The sequence below is a fragment of the Paroedura picta genome, chromosome 4 (genome assembly GCF_049243985.1).
Source record: "Paroedura picta isolate Pp20150507F chromosome 4, Ppicta_v3.0, whole genome shotgun sequence".
In the NCBI taxonomy this organism is placed as follows: domain Eukaryota; kingdom Metazoa; phylum Chordata; class Lepidosauria; order Squamata; family Gekkonidae; genus Paroedura; species Paroedura picta.
Genome location: NC_135372.1, coordinates 65870207 through 65894209, shown reverse-complemented (window position 1 = coordinate 65894209; position 24003 = coordinate 65870207). Strand labels below are relative to the sequence as shown.

The window sequence follows — 24003 nt, the reverse complement described above, 5'->3', positions numbered from 1 at the left end:
TCAAATACTTGGGAGTGCTTACAGATAAAGACTTAGTAAAATTATATGAAAACAATTATCTTATACTATGGAAAATAATCCAACAAGGCCTTCAGAGATAGTTGAAAATGAAATTTTCCTGGTCTGCATGTATGGCTTCCGTCAAAATGAGCATCTTACCTAAGATAAATTTATTATTTTAATGTATGCCTTTGGAAATTAAAGAGAGGATTTTACATAAATGGCAAAGTGATGTTAACAAATTTATTTGGAATAACAGGAGACAAAGAATCGCTTTTATAATTTTACAAGATGATAAGAAAAGAGGAGGTCAAGGTGTACTGAATCTAAAACTTTATCTTCATGCTGCAGTCTTAACTCGAAGACACCCGTCTTCGAGACACTTAATTTTTGAAAATTCTGTTTTGGAAAAAGGATTTCATAGTCTTTAATGGCCAACACGTAAAGTCAAGAAAAACAAAAACAAATCTTAATCACTAAATACATGGGATAAATATAAACTGAGAATATCATCTAAAACATCTTTGTTAAAATCCCCAATAAAGGCTTATTTTGGCAAACCACAACAGGACTTTTTGATGCATACCAGGGATCTGAATAGGGAAGGAACTGATATTTGATGGCTGGAATATAATCATATAATCAAGTTTTATCGAGATATAAAATGGAATTTAATAAAATGAGCTAGTATGAAATTTTCGCTTTCAGATTTTGAAAATATTTTGATCCAAAGTAAACTTCACCTACAAGTTCAAATGTATAGACTTTTGTTGAAATATGACAAAATGAACAGGTCAAAAATTGTATAATTTAATGGATGCAAAATCTACAATGTAACATTTCATTAGACAAGTGGGAACAAATGTGGAATAGAATATCTAAACTTACAAAATGTCAGTCATTAAGAGAAAACTGGTATAAAATATTTTATAGATGGTATATTACACCCTAGGTAATTAGTAAAATGGCAAATGAATATGATGATAAGTGTTGAAAATATTTTAAAAACTGGATCTTTTTACCATATGTGGTGATGTAAGAAAGTAAGGGAATTTTAGGTAAAACTTCATACTATATTAGAAGAAATGTTGAATACTAAATTTCCTATAAATTCTGATTCTATGTTGTTAAGTGTTCTTCTTGATAATATGCCCCAACAAGCTGCACTTGTCTTCTTTTATGCTACAATGGTGGCAAGAATTGTTCTTGCAAAAAATTGGAGACTTTCAGAGATACTGTCAGTATTGGACTGGTTAGATAAGTTAGCAGAAATTTCTAAAATGGCTAAACTAACCAGTCTGATCAATAGTAAATCTGTGGAAAATTTTCAAGAACAATGGCATGATTATAAAGACTATATTAACAAATAGATATCTTCAACCCTGAGGAACCCGGGAAGATATCCTATACTAAGGGGATTCATATCTGCTGTATTGTATGCTGGATCCTATCTTTTCTCCCCCCCCCCCTGTCTTTTGTTTGCGTATCTATTAAAATTAGTAAAGGCTGGATTTTTCAGTATTAAAAAAATAAAAATGCAGCCATAAATAAATAAGCATTTCCAGTATCTCCTACTTAAATTATCCTAAAGTCACATTATTCCTTTTTCATGGCTAGTACTTATTCCATGTAGGAAAATGAGATTTCTTCCATATACTTAGGAAGTTTTTCACTGTCTTTTTAGGATATCTATACTAGATTTTGACAGATGTGGCACCCAGAATGGACATTTTGATCATTATCTGCAGCAAAGATAAAACCACTAAATAGCCACTTCCAGGAACATCTATAATGAAGATGGAGCTCTGACTTTTAAAAAGGGTCAAACATAAAATGGGATCTAGAATACAATACTACACTGTTCCATTGAATGTGACTTTAATAAAAGTATGTAGAGTGAATGTAAATTGCCCCCAATGCAAACAGAAATATTTTATTTACTTTTGTAGTTCTGGCCCTTCCATCCAGGCAAAAAATGACCACGGCCAATGAGCACACTAGTTCTTAGCCTGTCTGCCTAATGCGGTAGTGTATTGAGTAAAAGAGATTGCATGGACTAGGTTTCACTGATGCAGGCCGTGTTCTATAACTGCTGCAGAGAAAATATAAACATTAAGAACAAGACAGAGCATAGCATTGGGACATTTTAACCACAGCATGACTAGATAAACTAGACATTAAGTGCACTTCATACCCATCATGAAGTAATATCATTGCATTACATAACACAGTGGGAAAGGTTAAACTGGCTGCGAAAATGCAACCTTGCTTCATTTGATTCTCTCACCAAACTCAATATGAAAGTGACACAACAGAAGACTTGCATCCCAAAATGTGAAAATTATTTGAATGCCTACATAAATATAGTGCACCAGCTTGATTTATTTGCTCTTTGTAGTCCTACTCCCTGTGCCCCATGTTCTTGATTACATCTTGGCATCTAACAGTCTGATAGGGTGTTGAAGGTAAGAATCCTCATCCTCTTCTATTCATATCTACTCAAAGTAATGTGTTTTTAGGGTTGCACTCTAAATACTAGTTCACAGAAAAGATCCAAAAATTATTTAGAAAGCAATCCTAGGTATGTCTATTTGGAGGTAAGTCCCATTCTTTTAATTTTTTTAATTTATTATTTTAAATTTATTTTTATATTCATACCCTGTCTCTCCCGGCAGCTGCCAGTCCAAAGCAGCTCACAATAAATCAATAAAAACAAGAATCAATATCAACAATAAAATATCCCCAGCCCGAGTTAAAACAACCTGATATTAAACAACAGCAACAGCAAGATGGCAGGAACAGCACAAAAGAACCCCATAGCTCCACTGCTCCAGCCACAGTTGCCTACCACAGTTCTCATGTGGTGAGAGTCTTACTCCCAGGAACAGTTCCTGAGGGTTGCACCAGTGGCTTTATAACTGCTAATCTATTTCTTAGGAACTCAGAGTAGAACAAGTGAAAATCCTGGCTCAGTAATAGTGTATCTAGAAAGGTGAGGGAAACTTTAGACCAAGCAAGCAGAAAAGAGGGAAGATTGATAGTTAAATATTTTTCCATTGCTTAGGGGACCCTCAAGGGTCAACACCATTTAACTGAAAACCTCTTCACCATCACAAAAATGAAGGTTAAAAAAAAAGATTACAAAAATATACTATACTAGAACTTAAGCCCACTGTACCCAAAATACAGTGGACACTAGGAACCCTCCTTGGGGCCTCCCACCCCACCATCCCCACCACCCTCCCTGCTGTGAAGCCCTATCCCCCGGCCCCTTCCTGGCCCAGGCTCCCTGCTTCGTAGCAGGGAAAGGAGCTGGGCTGCCACGTCGCTGACGCACCGTCCCAACTCTTTTCCCGGCCGTCTGCAACATACCTCAGTTAAATCACAGGTGGCCTTGTCCCACAAAGCTCTGTTAGGGGAAAGGGAGAAATAAACCAAAGGAAGGAAAAGGGAGATGATTACTATCCCATAGAAAATGAGAAAGAGCCCTAGAATATTTAAAAAGCATAGGCAGAATTGCCTTCCCGACACATGGCCAGAGCAACACCCTAGAATCCGGGTGACCCAAGCGGAAATCCACACTCTGCCTGCCTGGGTTGTTGTGAGAATAAAATGGTGAAATGGCAAATGAAGTAAGCTCTCATGGGCCCTATGGGAAAGGAAGGTGTGTATAACCTAAATAAATACAATGTTAAAAGGATGTGGGGGTGTATTAAAGGGATGTGGGGGTGGGGGGGAGAGAAATTCAGAGACCTACTACCCCTTTGTGTAACACCACCAATATTATGGGGAAAGGAGGAAATGCCCACATGTAATGGGAGCATGAACACCCTGTTATCAATTACTTTGAGGTCAACGGAGACAGGGGGCTAGCAAGATGTACTCCACAGACCTCTGCAGTATGTGGTGATGGAAATAGAGGGTGCCTCTTCTCACCCTAGAGACCGTGGGGGGAGATAAAGGAAGGGAGCCCCAGATGAGTCCTTGAAGGCAGGCTGCCTCCCCTGCGGGTGGAGGAAACAGCCCTGGAGAGGCTGCGGGGAGGTTGCCCCTTCCCTAACTCACTGGTAGAGCCACCTGGTATGGAGGACCTTGGCCTCAGGCTCCCCGTGGCCGCTTCTGCTGCCCTGGCTCATGGTGCCCAGCCTGGCCCTGTGGCTGCCTCAGAGGCTCTTTCAGCAGCAGCACCTGCCGCTCCAAGCCTGGTCTGCCCTGCAGCACCACTCCATCCTCGGCTGCTGCTGCAGCATCTCTCGCCACCCTCTCCTCAGCCTTGGCCGCCTCCGGGACCCCTCAGCCTCCATCACGCCCTGCCTCTCTCCCCTCCCTCTTTGGTTCCTCCGGCGGCTATGGCAGCTGCCCCCCCAGCCAACTCTTGCAAGACCTTGCTTCCAGGCTTCGTGAGAACTGGTGCACCTACCTCGGCTGCACGCACCCTTCCCCCACCCCCACAGCTCACTCTGGGGTGCCCGAGCACATGTTGTGACATCACACACCGGGTGCTGGTAAGAGAAAGGGGCCCTCTGAAGCTTCAGTTTGCGAGACTGTCCAGGGTTTTCATGAGATTGTGATACAAAGGATGGTCAACGGCTGGTTGGCACGCAGGACTTTGCCGGGACTGGAGTGAGGGTAGCACGGCTGCTCCTCTGGCTTCATTCAAATAAACTTTATTGACAATGGTAGTGATGGGCCAGGTGCTCTGGTTTTGGGAAGGAATGGAGGGAAAGACAATTTTCTTTTCCTGGCCGCGAAGCCCTCTCCCCTGGCCCTCTCCCGGCCCAAGCTGCTTCGCGTCCGGGAAAGTAGCTGGGGCGATGCATCTACAATGTGCCGGCCCAGCTCCTTTCCCAGCCATGAAGCTTTCTCCCCCGCCCCGCTCCTGCCCCAATATCCCAGCTTCAGCATGGGGAAAGGGGCTCCTTTCCCTGCTCCGAGGCTTCACACAGTCGGCCCACTCATGTCTGGGATGGGACAATTGGCTAATCGGGAGCCGGACTGACACTCAGAGGAGCCAGTCAGCTCCCGATTGCCCCCTTTGAGTTTTTATCCCAGATTCGCTCCACCCCTTTCTCCACCCACTTACCTCTTGCTCTTTTATTTTTACCACTCTTGCGGGAGCGGTTTACAAATAATACTAAAGAATTTTAAATTAGAATTTTCAGAAAGTCATACTACAAATGATACAGGTATATAATGTGTGAATCTTGTAATTTAGAATCCTGTTTATTTTGCAGGGCATGATCCCTTTGGCTGAATTCTTAATCATTAACTTTCATCTTCATAAGCAGAGTTAGAAAACCACTCAAGACTGAGTTATTTTGTTTAATATTTTATCTATTATCCAATTTTTGTATGTAGCTATGATGAGGTTTGCTTTCATTTTAAAGAATGCCTTAAGCCTGCATGGTAACTAATGATATTGAAGGAAGTTCCTGGTGATTACCTCTCAGTCCAGTAAAAATGTGTTTTGTTTCCTTTCTGCTGGATAATGGGCTGGCAGTGAATACTAGTTTGAGGCCATTTATATGCAGATATAATCTGCTGTCCTGTTTCTTTCAATAGGTGCCGTAAATTAGCATTCAATTTCTGCTACAATTTTGAAAGCTTTTTTTTCCTCCATCCATTTCATATGTATTTGATCTGGCTTCCATCACAGCTGTTCTTCAAGATGTATCATCCTCTATGTGGAAATAGTCTTAAGAACTTCTGATCACTTTCCAAACTTTTAGTACATTCCTTTTACAACATTGCTGCAATCCTACTGCATATTTCTAACTCTAACACATATAAATTCACTTTATTTTGCACATAGGCGGTGTTTATTCATTTGCTGGTTGTCTAAGAGAGGCTGTCCAAGAGAGAGAGTGTGGTGTTGAACTAAACACTGACAGTTATAGAACAACAAAAATAGAGTCCAATAGCACCTTTAAGACCACAAAGATTTATTCAAGACATGAGAACTTGAGTGCATGCACTCTTCCTCAGACTAAGTGCATATACTCGGAAGCTCACACGTTGAATAAATCTTTGTTGGTCTTAAAAGTGCTATTGGACTCTATTTTTGTTGTGCTACTTCAGACTAACACGGCTACCCACTTGAATCTATCTTTAGTTATAGGTTCACTTCCACTAACAAATCAGCCAAAGAAACTTTCAAGTTATAAAATCACATACAAAATTATAAACAAAACATTAAGGAAAACAGAGAAAGCAGGAAAAACAAACCACAGAGGCAAAATCAGCTGGTCAGCCAAAGCCTTCCTGAGTTTTCTTTGAAGTGCCCAAAATATTTAGTGAGCTTAAGTCATTTCAGGTTTCCATGGGCACTGGTAGACCCCCTTTCTCCTCTCACTCCTCCATCTGATTCCCCTCCTTGCCCTCTATGTTTTTTTTAAAAAAATGAACTGTTCTCTTTTCCTTTTCAATATGCTTACTTTAGTAAAGTGAAATTTATACAAAACTTTGCTTTCTTGGTTACCTGTTATTACTTTGTATAACAATACCAGAAATAAGAAATATGCTTCCCATGATTTTCTTTGGAGTCCTATTCAATAAAATTGGAAACTGACATTTGCCCATCCAGAACTTTCAGCATTATATATCAACACAAGATTCCAGTTATGAAGGAAACAAAGTACAAAGAATACCTGAGGATCCCCCCCCCCCCGAATAATGGCTTGCAGGCCTTTGGCATCATTATGATAGCATTAGTCACAAATACTGGCCACCAACCATCGCTTTTCTGCCACTTTGCCCAACACAATTCTTGTGTACCATTTATTTATTTGTTTGTTTGTTTATTTATTTGCCATCCTCCCTTGAGGCTCCGGGCAGTTTACATAGAACCATTTGAGATATGCAGAAATCTCCCTCTGCAATATATATACCTTTGAAGTCCATTAATTTACACTGTCAGCATTGTGACAGTTGGTATTGCATAATATCACACTCAAGAAGGGTCTGAAATTCAGAGTTGTCTAGTTCTTATCAGAACAAGATTTGAGACCAGTGACATTTTAAAGACCAATTAAGTTTCATTCAAGGTATAAGCTTTTGTATGAATGCACACTTCTTCAGATACTGTGAAACAGAATTTCCTCAACCATTACATGTAGGTAGAGAGAAAATGTGTGTTTGGGGGGGGGGGGGAGTGCGTGTGTGTTAACTGCCAGGAAAGCAATTGAGAGCCAACATGGTGCCATGGTTAAGGGCAGTGGTCTCTGATCTGGAGAACTGGGTTTGATTCCTCACTCCTCCATATATACCAGCTGGGTGACCTTAGGCCAGTCACATTTCTCTCAGGGTTCTCTCAGCTCCACCTACTTCACAGTGGGGGAAAGGAAGGGTAGGTGATTGTAAACCATTTTGAGACTCCTTTGGTTAGTGGAGGACCCAGCTCTTTTTCTTTTAATTCTGAATGCTATAATAATGTTCAACTTACCATCTGGCTATAGGGTGCAGACAAGTGTATGATCATACAACTAGGAACACTGTATACTTGATTGCTTAAGTGGCTCCTCTGGGCTTAGTGGTCATCCTTTTCCAGCCATATACTCTCCATCTTCTGGAGAAAACTAAATACATCTATATTAGTCTGAAGTTGTTTATAGCACACAGACAGCTACTAATTACTGAGTCACAGAGTAGTTATTAGGGAATTCAGATATATTCTCCACTTTCTGCAGTATCTAATTGGTCATTTATCTGATGTGAGTTCTTACTGTAAATGTGATTAGTTCTAAGAAGCATTTATTCATGACTGGATTGCATAAAAGTATTCACTGTCTTTTCAGAGGTAGATAGATGCATCTCCTAAGGCATTAGGTCATACACAAACAAATGTCCTCGTATACTGCATGAAGTGATTGGTTCGCCAAACTAGCAAATGTGCAGCCCTTGTAGAAGATAGGCAAAAAGTACACAATTAAACAGAGTTTTAAGAAGTCTATAAGTTGCAGGAGTCTTGTCGTCTGATGAAGTGGATTCTAGTCTTTATAATTCTGTAAGGCTCCATTCTTGTGTTGTCTTATTTTAATGTACCATATGTTCAAGTGCTCTGCTACTTATTGGCCAGGAACCAAAGAAAGCATTCCCTCTAGCTCAAGGAAACTTTGAGCTTGTGTTTCTTGAACAACATCCCCCCCCCCCTTATGCAGTATAACAAATCCTCTGAAAAATGAAGGGAAGATTCAAAAGCAATATGTGAAAGAACCTGTCCATCTGCCTTTCAAGGGGGTGGGGGGGAAGGGTAAATTCCTAATGAAAGTGTTCAAATTTCTGAGTGTGCCTAAACTAGGTCTCTGGACTGTGGCCGTCATTTGGAACGTACTTAGGTACACTGATCTCGTAGTATAAGATGAGCTCATCTAAAAAATTAAACTATTTAGAATACCTTTTTATACTTTTGTTTTATGATTATTATTTACCATTAGATTCATTTGAAGCAGATAAACTCCAAAGCAATGCCAGTATGAATGCAGCAAAGAAGTTAACCGGTTAATTCTAGTGTAGGGTTTCCAATTTCTAGGTAGGGACTGGAGATCTTCTGGGATTACAGCTGATCTCCTGGCAATAGAGATCAATTCACCTGGAGAAAATGGGCACTTTGGAAGGCGGACTGCATGGCTTTATTCTCCATAGAAGTCCTTCTTTTCCCCAAACCCTGCTGTCCTCAGGCTCCACGTCCCAAAATCTCCAGTTATTTCCAAACCTAGTATTTCCAAACTAGCAGCCCTATCCCTGTGCAGTTTCAACAATGAAACAAAAAAAAGCTATTGCATAATATCCTTATGTTTTCTCTCACAGTCTTATACTCCTCCTGTATTCGGTGCAAGTTAGAAAGAAGTCACAGTATTTCTCCTTTCAGAATCACCCATGGTCCAAGAGGAAGAAGACCTGCATGTGTGAACCCACAATGATTCCAAGTTCATGGTTTGTGTCTCATTTTTTCCAAATAAGAATTTTTGTGATATTTAGGAAACTGCATGAAAATGTTTCTGTCATTGTTGGGAAAACAAATGAAGGGTTGGGAGGTCAATGAAGAATTCACACAACAAAATCAAAGGCACTGCAGTTGATCCCACTTTGAGTGAACAGAGTCCCACACTTAAGAGATACAGCTATTGTGTTTTATTGAGTGTCCTCCCAACAACTTTTATTTTGGATAGAAAAGAGCAGACTTAATGGAACTTTAATCTTCCTGCTGCAAAGAAAGCATTTTAAAAGCCCAACAGGATCATATAGGGAGACACATGGTAGATTTTGAAGTCTCACAGTGGTCTACTTCCAGTGGTCCCCAACCTTTTTATCACTGGAGACCGGTCAACACTTGACAATTTTACTGAGGCCCGGGAGGGGGGGTTAGTCTTTTGCTGAGGGACGTCACTGCCGCCTGAGCCCCTGCTCCGCTTGCTTTCCCGCTGGCATCCCTGACTTCCCGCTGCCCACTTGGGGGCACTGCCAGCAGCAACTGCGCAGTGTCATGCTGATGGGGAGCCCCAGCCATGGCGGCTGCCAGAAAGCACCAAAGGTGAGCCAGCAGCAGAGTGGCAGGGCAACCCCCGAGGCAGCAGCCAGGGAGGAGGAGGAGGAGGAGCTTCGGCCCGGTACCAACTGATCCAGACCGTGAGTTGGGGACAGCTCATTCCACCTATATTACTGGCCCAAAGAACCCAATACTTCCTTCTATGAACTGCAATCTTGAAGGGACTTCAAGTGGAACCAAAGTCCAGGGGAACAAGAGTCCCAGTCCATCTGCACCTGATACAGTACAGTCAAGCAGTCAATAGGGTAATTCACATTCCAGATTTGTTTATGGCTCAGATTCCTTTAATTGTTCACAGCCAGCCCCATCATCCCACATTATCCCATTTATCTATGCCTCTCTCATCTTCATTTGTCTGGTTGCCAGTATTTGCTGGTTATTTCCTCAACCAATGTAATTTTTAATATTCTGCTCCCTCCATATTCGATCTCACGGCCGCAGTTTCGTTTGGTTTGTCACAGTAGTCAGGTAGTTAGGAAGATAGTGAGCTGTTCTGATTTGCCTCATCATCTGGTGGGTGCACCACTGGTAATTCTAGGAAGCTCTGGTAGACTATTAGTGTGGAGACCTCAATACTTGTCTCCCTCATTCTCATAATTTCTCCTGGCATGGTAAGTTGAAATTGGGGAGGAACTGAAAGTCAACTCGGTATAGTGGTTTGATCCCTGGTTTGATTCTCCAATCGTCCACATGCAGCCAGCTGGCTGACCTTGGATGAGTCATAGTTCATTTAGGACTGCTCTCACAGTCCTGCCAGAGCTCTCTCAGCCCTACCTACCTCACAGAGACCCATTATGCATGGGCCAGAATGCCCGCGCTGGTGGCAGGGCATCGGGGTAAATCCCCGATTATGTATGCCCCCACTGCCAGCGAGGGCATGGCCCGGTCGAAGGCCATGGAAGTCCAGCGTTATGGAAATGTGGGAATGTCCATGGTACCCAGGCTACTGCAGGTGCCAGCAGGTGCTGGGGTGGACCGGCGCTGTGCATAATTGACAGTGCTGGGCCTTTCAGCCCACCCGCCCCTGAACTACAGTGTCCCTATAGGGACACCGCACGCCCCTGCAAGCTCTGCAGAGCCGCAGAGCTGGCAGGGACATCCTCCTGCCCATGCCGTTGTGTGAAGTGCGGGCCCAGCCCATCCCCACTCACCCACGGCCGCTGCCACAGCCAGGCAGCATCCCAGGCTTCCCTACCCCAGCCTACAGAGCAGGTGCGCACGCTGCCCCGGGGCATACCCCAGCCCCGCCCCTGTGCATACACGGGGAACAGCAGGGCATCTTGCTGCCTGGAGTATCGGCCACCATGCATAATGGGTCAGAGTGTCCGTTGTGGGGAGAGGAAGGGAAAGGTGTTTGTAAGCCACTTTGAGACTCCTTCAGCTAGTGAAAAGTGGAGTATAAAAAACAGCTCTTCTTTTTAAAAAAATCATCAACTTTGGCTTGAATAGGAAAGGGTATATGCCTTCAATGCATGTAATAGGATTTCACTCTGCTTAGAATGACACTGCAGCTCACCAAGTGAGTTTAGACAATCTATTGTATCTCAAACACCACTATTCAAACCCTATTTGTTGCAAAGATTACTAGGGTAATAATGCAAAGCACTTCAAACATTTTTTTTTAATCTTCATTATTGCTTAGAGTTCTGTTGTTGTTGTTGTTGTTACAAAAGTGTCAGGACTACTGCTTTGTTTTACAATGTTCAAAAAATTTCTAAGTAAATGCACAAAGATGTCTCATTGCCCTCCAGCTTTCAAGAAACTCTTCATGACAGAATTTTTTGTCTTACAACTATGACATGAAGAGGGAGCTGTGGTTCTTCTGAGACATGCCGAGCTTTGCTTGAGCTTGCCCTTTCTGCCAAGCATTCCGATCCCTTGTCTGCTTTCCCTTTCCCTCTTTTGCTCTCTCTTTCTTGTCTCTCGCACTCACTGACTCTTCCTTCTTTTGCCACTGTGCCAGATAAATTTAAATGTATCTGTTCAAGTGGAGATAATCCATGCAAATCAGAGCCACTGGCTCCCAAGTGCTTGATTCACAAAGAGAACTCAGCTTCAGGAGGTCACTCGTTCACAGCTGCTCCTCCCATTATATACTCCCCCCCCCTTATAGCCGAACTGCTGCTTGTATACACTGACTGAAAGGACTCAATTTACTACAACTGCTGCCTGATTTTACTTACAACTTTCTTTAAAGAAGGACATACCTTCCAGCTATCTTGCAAAGAAAGGTAGGAAGTCTGCTTCTTCTAAAGTCGTGGCATTCCTCTGCTCATTATCAGATCATACAATGATCATGCTTACTGTTCTCGGCCTTACCTCTACTCAGTATGATGCCAAGTGTCTAATGCTTTTGTTACTTATATGTGCAGTTGCAATTGTTTAAGTGAGTATTATTCTAATAGTGATTCAGCCAGCTATTATCCAGATGCACAATGGCAAGGAAGATCTTATCACAGGCTCTTTCTACTGCAATTGCAGTCCCCTAGTTCCCATCACATTGTCTTTTCCCCTTTTTAATTTTTATAAATAGGTGTGCACAGGGGAACCTGTATTTGGGTGTATTCTAAGTGCGTGCCAGTACTTTCATCAAATGAGAACTCCAAGGGTGTCAGGTGATTCTGTCCTTGGACCTATTAAGGTGATTTCTTCAGAGCAGAACAAACTTGAATTTTTAAAAAAGGAAAACAATGTATTCTAAAGTATTTCCCCCCTTTCTTCTTTGCAACATGGTAAACAACGGTATTGCAGGCCTCATTGCAGGCAGGCCTGTCAAAGGCTTCCCCTTCAGAATAAGATATAGTTATGCCAACAGCGTTCCTAAAACCCAACTCATTGATGTTAGATGTACAGTTCCAGAAGCAGGATTGGGATGTAAAAAAAAAACAGCTTAAAAAGTATAACATCCATCATTCATATTGGTTGCACTTCAAAAGAAAAATCAGATGCTATTTAGTTAGTAATGGTCTCAGTCAAAGCATGTATTATGAGAAGTCTGAAATGATCACTTTCCAGCGGCACACACAGTAGATCCAGCAGCCCACCAGACTTATTTCCATGCATTTGGAGTTAGGGTAACACATGCATCTTGACGAGTGACACTCAGGAAATTGTTCGACACTGGCAACATTTGCAAGCAGCCCAGCACAGAAATCAAATCAATCAGCACTGAAAGAAATGCATTGCAAAAAGCTTAATGACCATTTCTGTATAATATGCTACAAAGCAATATGATTCTCTTTCAAGATCTAAAAGTTGTTTGGGAAATTGGTCAGTGAAATTTAAAGGTATCTACTTTCAAAAGTGCAAAAACTAAAACAAAACAAAAAAAGAAGTCAAGGTGTGTTCCCCATCAACAAGGAAGTATCAGAATGGAGAGGTTTAAAGAAGTGAAATCCTTCCGATAAAATACAAATGATGCTATGGATTTGAATTTTTAAAATGGAATGTATCATATAGTATGAAAACACTGTCATTTGGCTGTTGTAGATTAGATACTACAATTTGCTAACTAAAATGCTCAGTTTCCCAAGAGTGAATCTGGACCATATACCACTTTTGCCTAAGCATCTACAGTTTTTAGAGCATCATGAACATTCAGAAAGTCTTGTTGTTGCCCAAAGATAAAGAATCCAACTACACACATCTTAATGCACAGGACGCAGTTTTCCTTTCTGTACTTGTTTGTAAGGTTATTGTACACTGAATGTAGCAGATAAGCATCTTTTGGTTTGTGACATTTGGAGGATCCCGTTGGTATGCAGGCCAGCCTACTATGATAAGAACTGAGAAAAAAGAATGAGCTTTGTAGAACCATGCAATGTACACCTTCACATGGATTTAGGCTGAATCGAACTTTTTGTTTGCCATCTTAAAAAAATGTAACTATTTTAAGTTTGAAGGGTTTTAGTTTCAGTATAGAAATTGACTAAAACAGCAGAGCTAGGTGAGCCACATGTTTATAAATTCCTAACTGCACTGCTGTGCATATTTTTGGCTCAAACTCAACAGGATTTAAGCTAGTATAATACTGTGAAGAATAGTGACCTATATTTTCATATCAGCTGCAATCCTAAGCACATTTTATTTTGCATTCAATTCCACTGATTGTAGTAGATTATTTCATTCTTCCTTTATGTAGAGAGTGGGTATAGGAGGAAGCTTTTTCTATGCCATGCTTGTGGTTATAAATGTGTTGTTAGGCAGTAGAAAGTTTTAAGTAACAGTATAAAATTATAAATCTTGACAACAACCAGTTACATGCTTGGTTGCCTGCACTGTAAAAGCAAAGCTTAGTTAAGGACACTGATCTTCCGCAAAAAATACTCGGAGGACTTTTCTTAATTTGAACAGAATTGTGATCCAAATAATGTTGCAGACTAAAGACTTTTCAGTTTGGCAATAAAGTAAGGTGACATTAGATGACTCACTAGCAAATATATTAGAAGGAGATGAATGGACTATTAGAAGATCTTATAGCAGGGTTTCTCTACCAGGGTTTCTTGAATGGGTGTGAGTTAATTAATTTGTATATATTTTTAACATTTGTTAAACTTTTATTGGGTGATATGACCATTTATAGTCATGTCAAACTGCCCCCCCTCCTGAAATGACCAATGATGGGCTTGGAGGGGGTGGGAAGGAGAAGGGACCCTGGGTAGGCAGTGACACAGCTATCCTTCCCAACCATATTCTGCATCATTGCCCCACTTCTGGGGTTTCTCAAAGCCTGAAGAATGTTTCAGGGGTATCTCAATGTTAAAAAGATTGATAAAGGCTATCTTATAGAAATGTAGTAGAACATATTCATTTCATTCTCCCATTTTCCAGTATGCTTACCAAATACCCAAAGTTATACAAGTATGGATGTGTCTGATCAGCTGCTTTCTACAGAATCATTTCAAAATGAAGCTCATTTTGGGGAGCAATCCTAAACAGGTCTATTTAGGATTATTAAAAATTATTAAGTTATTAAATGAGGTTTACTCCCAGCAAAGTGTCTTTAGGATTTCAGCCTTTGTCTCATAAAACACATATCATTACTATCTCCATATTCATTAATGAGTGACACTGTATTATCCTAAATTCTCCAGTAGTTATAATAATTAACACATGGCTTCTATAGAAGTCTATAGAAGCTTTCCTTTGTTTTATTTCCCCAAATGTTGTTCTGCTGTATTTGTCCTGCCCTTCAACGTAGCTTCTGCTTTATATGTGGAACTGAATGAAATACTGCATCCCTCTGAAGCATTTGCTTCTCCTACACATGCATGGCAATCCAAAAGGATCTATAAATGCATTTAACCCTGCATGTTGTTCTGTCAACATGTGCCCATTAGCATCTCTTCTGCTAGTTTTAGGTAAGATTGTCAAAGAGAGAAAACAGTTCTCTTGAAAGAAGGTTGTTAATTAAAGGTTCCGCCTGAGTCCTCCTTTAGCACTGCTGTGCCTCGAACAATTGTAACACAGTTTAGACACACCAAGGAGGAAGTTGCATCATCACAGACACACGATTTGAAAAACTTGAGCCTCATAAAGATTAGTGGGAAAGGGAACTTAATTGGCTACAAGTTTATCAAGCATGAGCTGCCACTTGAGACAGCCTATAGCAGTCAGAAATGAAAAGATGTTCCCTTAGGTTTTTCATCAATTTGCATACTTGATTATATCCTGCTCTCATTTTACAACTCCTTTCATATAGATATATATATATAATATCTCAGGTTGCAAACTTCAGGCCTTTCATCCAAATGAATGCTGAAAATGATTGCTATTTCAGGAAAAGCTTCCTTATACCCCAAGGGGTTAAGAAGTGAATCAGATCTGTAATTGACTGACTTCCCTACTGACAGCCTTTGAAGCCCTTCTCGGGGTTTTTTTTAACTCCTATTTCATGGGGGGGGAAAAGAAAGATTGGCACTCCTTTATATGTTTGGAATTCTTCAGTGGGTGTAAAGTACTAGGTAATGATAGAAATTAACCCAGGGCTTTATCTTTCTACTTCTTCCTGTAACTTCATTGAAGTGCTGATAATAGTTAATTTTTTCTTGTTGTTGCAGACAACTGTTCTCATCAGAATCATACATGCTTCTGCCATGTCATCTCACGCTTTGTGATTTCTAGAGGTGTTAAAAATGCTTTCTTCCCTCTTCCCTTCCAAAAATGTCATTTTGTTTCAGAGAACCAAGGACAATTTTGCCAGTCAAAAAGCAACCGTGGAGGACCAGATAAAGGAAGGGGGGGGGGGATACACAGAGTGCAAATGCATTTCTGAATGGTTAGCCTGTGGAACGTTGAACATAGTTATCTGACAGTGTGTCAGCAAGAGTTATCTTGAAAAGAGAAATGAGCAAGAGCAAGGCCTTTCAAAAAAAGAAAAGGGAAAAAAGTAATTGTTACTTTAACTCCTATTTATTTGTGCAGGTCAAACTGTTCCTCCAATCATCGTTCTGCTTGGACCGATTAACCACTGTTTGGAATTCAAAAGCTTTTTGGAAATATTCCTTAAGCCTTTTGGAAATAAAACAACTGATTTAAGTACTCACACAAAAGTCCCAACTATGTGAATTCATAATAAATACAAGTGATGAGAAGAGAAGTGATGAGAATTCATGAAGATTTTGCAAATTCATCAGGCAGGGGGGCATGATAGCGGTTTATGGAATTATGTACCATCCGTATAAAGTGGCCCAGGGGAGGGACACTTTTTCTTCCTTTCTTCAAACAATACAATGAGAAGTAGTTATGGTCAATGAAGCTGATGGGCAGTAGGTTCAGGGTAGACAAATGAAAGTACTTTGCTGCACAATGCTTGTGCAGCAAAGAGCCAGTTTGGTGTAGTGGTTAGGAGTGCGGACTTCTAATCTGGCGAGCCGGGTTCGATTCTGCGCTCCCCCACATGCATCCAGCTGGGTGACCTTGGGCTCGCCACGGCACTGATAAAATTGTTCTGACCGAGCAGTGATATCAGGGCTCTCTCAGCCTCACCCACCCCACAGGGTGTCTGTTGTGGGGAGAGGAATGTGAAGGCGACTGTAAGCCGCTTTGAGCCTCCTTCGGGTAGGGAAAAGCGGCATATAAGAACCAACTCTTCTTCTTCTTCTTCTTCTTCTTCTTCTTCTTCTTCTTAATTAACTTGTAAAAATCACTGCCGTGAGATTTGTTGAAAGTCACTAGTAGCCTTGATCACTTTAAAAGGGTGGTAGGACAAGTCACATATGATAGATCCCCGATTATGCATGCCCCCGCTGCCAGCGAGGGCATGGCCCAGCCGAAGGCGTTATGGAAATGCGGGAACTTCCGTGGTACCCAGGTTACTGCAGGTGCCACATATGATAGATATAGCAGCTATTTAATATATTCAATCATTTAATCCTCAGCTTCATTTATATCTGTCATTCTTCTCAATGTGGCTTATGGCAGCATTCTCTCCTCCATTTTATTTTCACATCTACCTGTGAAGTTAGGCTGAGAGCATGACTGGCCCATGTTCACCCTGTAAGCTTCCATTCCATTGCCAGGATTCAACCCAGGATCTACCAGTTCCTAGTCTGACACTCAAACCATTAAACCACAATGGCTCTTATAATTAGCTAGTTGGAAAAGTGGGACCTCTTTGTTCAGTGTATCTCTGAATGCCAGTTGCTGGAACTGCCAGAGGGAAAAGGTTAATCAGCTGAGCACCTGCAGTGGCCTAGAGCCTCTGGTCAGTTACTGTGGAAACAAGAAGATACTGGATTAGATTGACTTCTGGTCTAGTGCAGCAGGGCTTTCTTTTCTATCCATAAGGTATACATCTTGATTTTTATGTAAAATATATTCAGTACTAATATCGTCTCTTGGAACATGTTTAATGCAGAATTAACTGGAAGACACAGGCTATACTGAATTGCCATATAGTGTGCTAGAATGAAGCTGAGATGTTATACATACTTGAATTGTAAGTTCAATGAACTACGGTTCTGTATTAGTAGAAAGGGGGTAAAACAGAGTAAAGTTGATTGGGACCACTATAACAGCTTCTGTTCTCTACTTAGCGGTCCCCAACCTTTTTAAGGTTGAGGACCGCCTCCGGGGGTGGCGAAGAGCCAGCAGCCCGGGCACCGCGCATGCGCATTAGCGCCTCCTGGTGGTGAAAACATGCATGCGCAGAGCTGCCGTGCATGTGCATTTTCACCACCAGAGGGCGCTAACGCACATGCACAGCAGCTCCGCGCATGTGCATTTGTGCCTGCCGGCATGCCGGCGACTGTGCCTGCCTCTTCCCCCTCCCCCACAGCAAAAAGCTAGCCGGGCCACAAGTGAAGCGGCTGCTTTGGCAGCCACTTCTCTCGCGGCCTGGCAAGCTTCTCACTGTGGGGGGGGGGGAGAGTCAGGCGTGGTGGCCCATCACCAAGGCCTTCGCAGCCCAGTAGTGGGCCACGGACCGGGGATTGACGGCCCCCACTCTACATGGACTAGCAGCATATTTCTGCTCTCTTCTTTCCAGCCATGCTGCTTAACATTTTTTAATATAAGAGCTTTGAACCTAGGACCATATACATGCTTGAAATTTAGTCCTTGCTCAATTAATATTCCTTTGTGCTTTGTGTTATAGGAATATCCACTACAGCCTATACTAGTCATCATCCCCCCCCCAAAAGGTCCTGGCCAGATTTTGAAATGTAGGCTTTATTCCAATTGCACTGCAATTGATTCATCCAAAAATTATATTTTAAAAACATGTCATATTCTAAGCAATACAAAGAAACATAATAAAAATACTATATACTTGCCTTTTAAGGATTACGTTTCAATTTAAATGCCTTGTTGCAGTGCCAGAGAGAGAGGGAGAGAGAGAGAGAGAATTGCATTTATCATGAAGGCATTTCATTCCCATCCCTCTGTTATTGTTGCAACACTTTAAAAGGAATCTCAGTGACTTACATAAACATATGCTGGTGTGACTGAAATTTCCAAGACTGTATCTTGTAACCGCTGCTTCAATTTTTCCATGTTGCCAAGATAATAATATAACTAGATAGTGAAAGAAAGAAAGAAAGAAAGAAAGAAAGAAAGAAAGAAAGAAAGAAAGAAAGAAAGAAAGAAAGAAAGAAAGAAAGAAAGAAAGAAAGAAAGTGATTTGAAAGCTACCTGTGAGAGTTTAGTTACAAATGCAAGAATCTGAAACAACCTAAAAAGGATTTAAGGATGAGTATTTATTCCTTTTGGCTTCATTCAGGTTCCATGGAAATAGGAGATTTATATCCTATTTCTGACTCAAAGATCCAGTTAATATACTGGGGAGGAAAGAGTCACTCCAGAGGTTAATATTGAACATTGCAGTACATAATAGAACATTCTCTCATTCATGATTCAGGACAGGAGGAGACCTCCTGAGGTAAAGGAGAATTAGGTATACTCAAAGAGAAATGTTAATGGGACCCTTTTCTCTTGCAGTAACTGCTATTGGAAATCACTATTGTCAGAGCAATCTTATCAAAAGAAGATTAGCCTCTACAGCTCAGGAATAAATTTTATACTAAAACTCCAGCAATCATATGCCAGAAATCATTTCTCACCTACCAACCAAGATCTTTTGACAATGTCCCCTTGAGGCCTTCTCGTAGAAAGGAAGGTGAGTAGCAATAAGTACTATTGCCACATTAAGGAGGAAATCTTTTCATATGCCTACTTGAACTCATGGCAACCATTGGCTTTCAGTGAGCCACTGTTCAACTTAGTCACACCAGCACTGTATGAAGCTGTGATTGACATATTGCCAAATACTGACCCTGGCATGTATCAGCTTGTGGTAACCATTTAAAACTTCTTGATTAGTTGAACTGCATTTTCTGGCTGAAACAGGCTGAAGACTGAGAGATGTCTCTCACATTCTTTGTGTAAAAATGTGCAATGTGTGTTGAATCTTGTTTTCTGAACTTTAACCAAATGACTCTGTGGTAATAATTATGATGATGACTTTCAGGGATATAACATTCCGAAAAGTGATATCAATGTTCTGAAATTAAATTCTGCTTAGCAGCTTAAAGTACAAAGACTTCGACCGATCATTCCTAGCAGTGGGGCAGCATGCCTCACTGCATTCTGTGTATACATGGGGGAAGAAACCCCCAGCACACAGAACTCTGGGGCGCTATCCCACCATCATAGTGGTGTAGAACTGTCCTGTTCAGCTCTGCAGCACCGTGAAGCCAAATGGAGCATTTATTACCATGCCTTATTCTGTTTTCTATGAAAACTGGAGCTGAATAAAGTGGCTGCTACCAACAGTGAAGGTTTGCAGAGGTTATGAATATATACAAGGGATTCTTTCCACACTCTTTAAAGTCATAAAGTTGCTCTGGTCAGTATTTCAGCACCTGTAAAACAAGTCTTCTAGAAGAAGATAGGACAGTGAATATTTATGAAATGCATCCCTTTTCATGATCTATCCCCTATTCCATTTTTCTGTACTTCTGGTTTAGATGTTAAATACAAGAGTCTACTGTATCTCTAGGAGAGTCCCTACCCCGATTCTGTTTTAGGTCCTTCACTATTCAGTTCTGTCAACTGTCAGACTATCCATTGCCAATTTCTATAATTGCTTATCTGTAAATAAGACCCATAAATGAATCCTACAACTGGAAGCCCAAGTACCAGATCCAAATACGCTATCAAATATTTTTCAAAAATCTTATATGGGTAGAAATATACAGATGATATTGTAATTTAGCCAGGATCAAATCAGATCATGAAGCCATTTATTTTTCTTTTGGCTGCTACTAAGTGCTGGGAAGTGTTTCATCAATATCCTATAAATATATGAACCAAACGACTGAGACTGTTCTTGTTATTTAAATGTAACATTTGTCTCAAACATTTAAAAGTGTACAGAAGGGAGCAAGGATATATATATTTTAAATTTGAGAAAAATCAAGTACTGTCACCAAAAAATGAAGAACCCTGCTTTCAATGGCAGGTACAGATTTGGGGAATAAATTTTCAGCATCATGAATCTTGTTCTTAAAGATCTATGCATTAAACAGTACTCTTTACCTCTGTTCTTTATCCAATATTAGAGAACTGAATTTAATGTGTTAGTATGTACTTGAAGTCGCCTTTCCAAGTTATTGATCATGTCAGATAAATCTGACAATAAACGGTCTTAATAGTTTGATCAGTGTATGAAAATGTTTTAAAGCTTGGTGTCTATTTTTTACCATTTAAATATCACCACTATGGCATTATTTGTTTTTTATCCATTTCATAATAACTTGAATTTTAAATATAAATCATAACTTATGAATGAACATTTGTATACAAGCCATGTATACTTTATGATTCATGATTAATATTATTACAATACCATGCAAAATTGTGCTGGTCTAAATCCATTACAATTAATAGTCTTAGAATACATTAACTCTGCAAATGATTGTGTTGTATGTATAGAAAATTCTGTGAGCTCTGGCAACACAGAGTTAAGCAGACTTAAACCCATTTGTTTCAATCAACAAATAAAATAATTCTATATTAGTTTGTGGACATAGGCTTTAACATATATAATATATATTGTACAGACAATTGCTATCTTATTTCTATAAGGCACGATAATGTTGTATGTGTGTACATTCATTACAATTAGCATTTTAGAAATTTAATAAAGAGTAGTAGCAAAGCATGAGCTTGCTTCAACATGATTCCATGATACTGCAAAATTTCACTATGTGCCTTGAAAGCTAATGCAAAACAAACAAACAAAAGACCTTTAATCATGATTCGAATATATTAAATTTCCTCTTTGATCTTGGAAGGAATGCTATGAAAGGCATCATTTTGCAAATAATACATGAAATAAACTGTTTTTCCAGGTTCACAAAATATGGGGTTACAGAACTAAACAGTATGTTTTCTTGATGATATAATAAATAGAATTGAAATGTTTTATACTTTCACAGGTTTAGTATTGCTTTTGCAAAGGACACATTTTTGTTAATATTTTCTGTTATTTTCTTTAGAGAAGCATATTAATTGACTCAGAGGAACAAGAAAATTATTTGACTTCTTTGTATCATTACATGTATGTGTGTTTTGTCCTGTCTCTTCCATATTTTCTGCTCTTGCCCTAATACACACATAAACACACATCAAAATCCCATTTTAAGTATATAACCCTGTTTAATTTCCAATGAAAGATTATAGTAAGCGTGCTTTTAACATAATGATGTCAGCACAGGATGATAAACATGTATTAGGCAGCGTGAACTACTGATTATCTGTCAGGATAAATCTGTTTATTTCAAAAATAGCAATCTGACAATCCCCTGTTGTTAATCATGAAAGTACATGCTAATGCCAGGTACCATTTTGGTGGGGTTTTCAGGCAACGGAATGTGCTTCGTATATTCCTTTTGTAAACTTCTGTCACCTAGTTGTGCCACTCCTCCCCACCACATATTCTTTTTTGAAAAATAAAACAAAGAAAAACAGGTTTCCCACTCCCCCTAAATTCAAATTCCTATTCATAGGAGTGAGTGGCAGAAAGCCAGAAAATGTAGATTAACAGATTAAGTTGCATTTTGTAATATTTGCTGTAAATGTTGTTGCTGTGCGCTCATTTGTCTTAACTAAGGAAAGAGCACGCATAGAAACTGGAAGAAAAGTTAACCAGGATCTTTGCCCCGAAATAGTATTCCTTTTTTTTTTATCCCAGCATTTTGCAACATCATTTGTTAAAATGTCAAAATATGCTTTGCTTATAGCCAAGTCTGCGCTGAGGTCAGCCACTCAGTTTCAATTAGGAAGGGTGTACAGCTGTGTGGTAGATTGTTCCCTACAGTTGTGTGGTAGACCTTATGTACTTGTAGCTTTCCGAGCTTAGTGAGTCTGAATTTGACACCGACAGTTTTGTTTTGTTTTCTAAAGAAGTCAGCGTGTTCGAAAAACAGCATCAGAGGTGGACTCTCACTGCAGCCCCATGTTACAAATCTTTGCTGATGTCATATTTGCATGGCTATGTTGCATTTTGATCTGCTTCTGAGCGCCATAAAATGCTAAACAGCTCAGTAAAAAATTGGTATTTATATTGACATTTTCAAATGCAATAAAGAAGCCCTAAACAGACTCAAGTGTTGCAACCAGCTGTTCCTTCAAACCTAGCCTTGTTTTGACAAATTTCTTCCTTCTCCCATCCACACAATTGCTTCAAATTTAATAAATGCCTCCCCTAAAACTAATTTCATCCAAGGAGATTGTATATTTCTCTGTCTTAATTTAGAATTTACATGTTTAGTTTGCATATTTTTGCATCACGATGTCTGTTTTCTACTAGATAAAGGTCACTGTCATTCATAATCAAAAGAAAAAAGTAGATTAAAGGTCAGGATTCAGTAAAAAAATGATTAGCTGTACAAATTTGTTCATGTGATTAGGTATATTGTTGGATAAGTGGGAATCATGAGACATCCTGGGGCAATTGCTTCATTTTCTTCTGAATGAAGTTTCTGTGCCCCCCCCCCATATGCTACTTGTTTGTTTCTGTTGCAGTAACAAGAGATTTGTGTGTCTTTTACTCTCAAGTAGCAAAGTGTTTTGCGATTTAGTTTAATGTTTATGAGTTACTTGAATAAATTTCCTAATCTTCTGGGTTCAGAACAGGACACAAATATATTTTAGATGTATATTAGTACTTCTGACTGGAAACCAATACTTGGGGGGGGGGATTGGAAGTTGCATCCATTAAACTTTAGATCAGAAATTCTGTGGGAAAATATTTGCATGTGTGTGTACAGACAATTGAAGATTGACCTGTGATTTAGCTGTTGGTTTAAATCATTCCCCATCCCCACAGACATTCTATAAACTTCTAGTTAAATAATTGACACTATACCTCAGTTCTCCATTCATCAAATATGAAATGGCCATATTATATTTGGTAGATGCTCCAGTTCCAAGGAGCAAACCAGCCACAATGAGGACGACCAGCGATTAGGATCTACGGGTTTTTGGGTTGTTTTTTTTTTTAACACACTGCTTTCCAGATGCAAAAGAGGCTGCTGGGTATGAGATTGTTTGCCCCTTTCCTTTCATAAATCTGTTAGAGTTTTTTTTTTTTTTTGAATCTGCTTATATCTGTAATTAAGTTATGGGGGAAAGACAGATAAAGGTTAGCTAAATGACTTTTTCCTTCTCTGCATTGCTAATTCACCTTTGAAGGGAAACTGCAAGTAATTAAAAAATGAATGAAAGGAAAGGGTTAAACTCTCTCCCAGTAGCCCTCATTATTTTATTTTATATCTCAATTTTTTTCCTGATTGAAATCCAAAATGGTTTCTCCACTCTGACCTCCCTACAATAATCATGTAAAGCTTGGAAACAGTGATGAGCCTGAGGTCACCTGGAAAGCTTCTGTGGAAGAGTAGGTGTTTGAACCCAGTGGTCCCAACTCCGAGTCTGACTCTAGCCACTATGCTACACCA

The 24003-nt window shown here is 40.1% G+C and overlaps 1 long non-coding RNA gene across 3 annotated transcripts in view; it reads left to right on the top strand.

Annotated features, from left to right (window-relative positions):
* Positions 1–11598: 11598 nt before the first annotated feature.
* The window catches only part of LOC143835499 (uncharacterized), a 441550-nt gene continuing 429145 nt past the window's right edge, over positions 11599–24003 (top strand). For all 3 annotated transcript variants that reach the window (XR_013230177.1, XR_013230176.1, XR_013230178.1), the window contains exon 1: positions 11599–11775. This is a non-coding gene — a long non-coding RNA (uncharacterized LOC143835499). The remainder of the gene's footprint in view (positions 11776–24003) is intronic.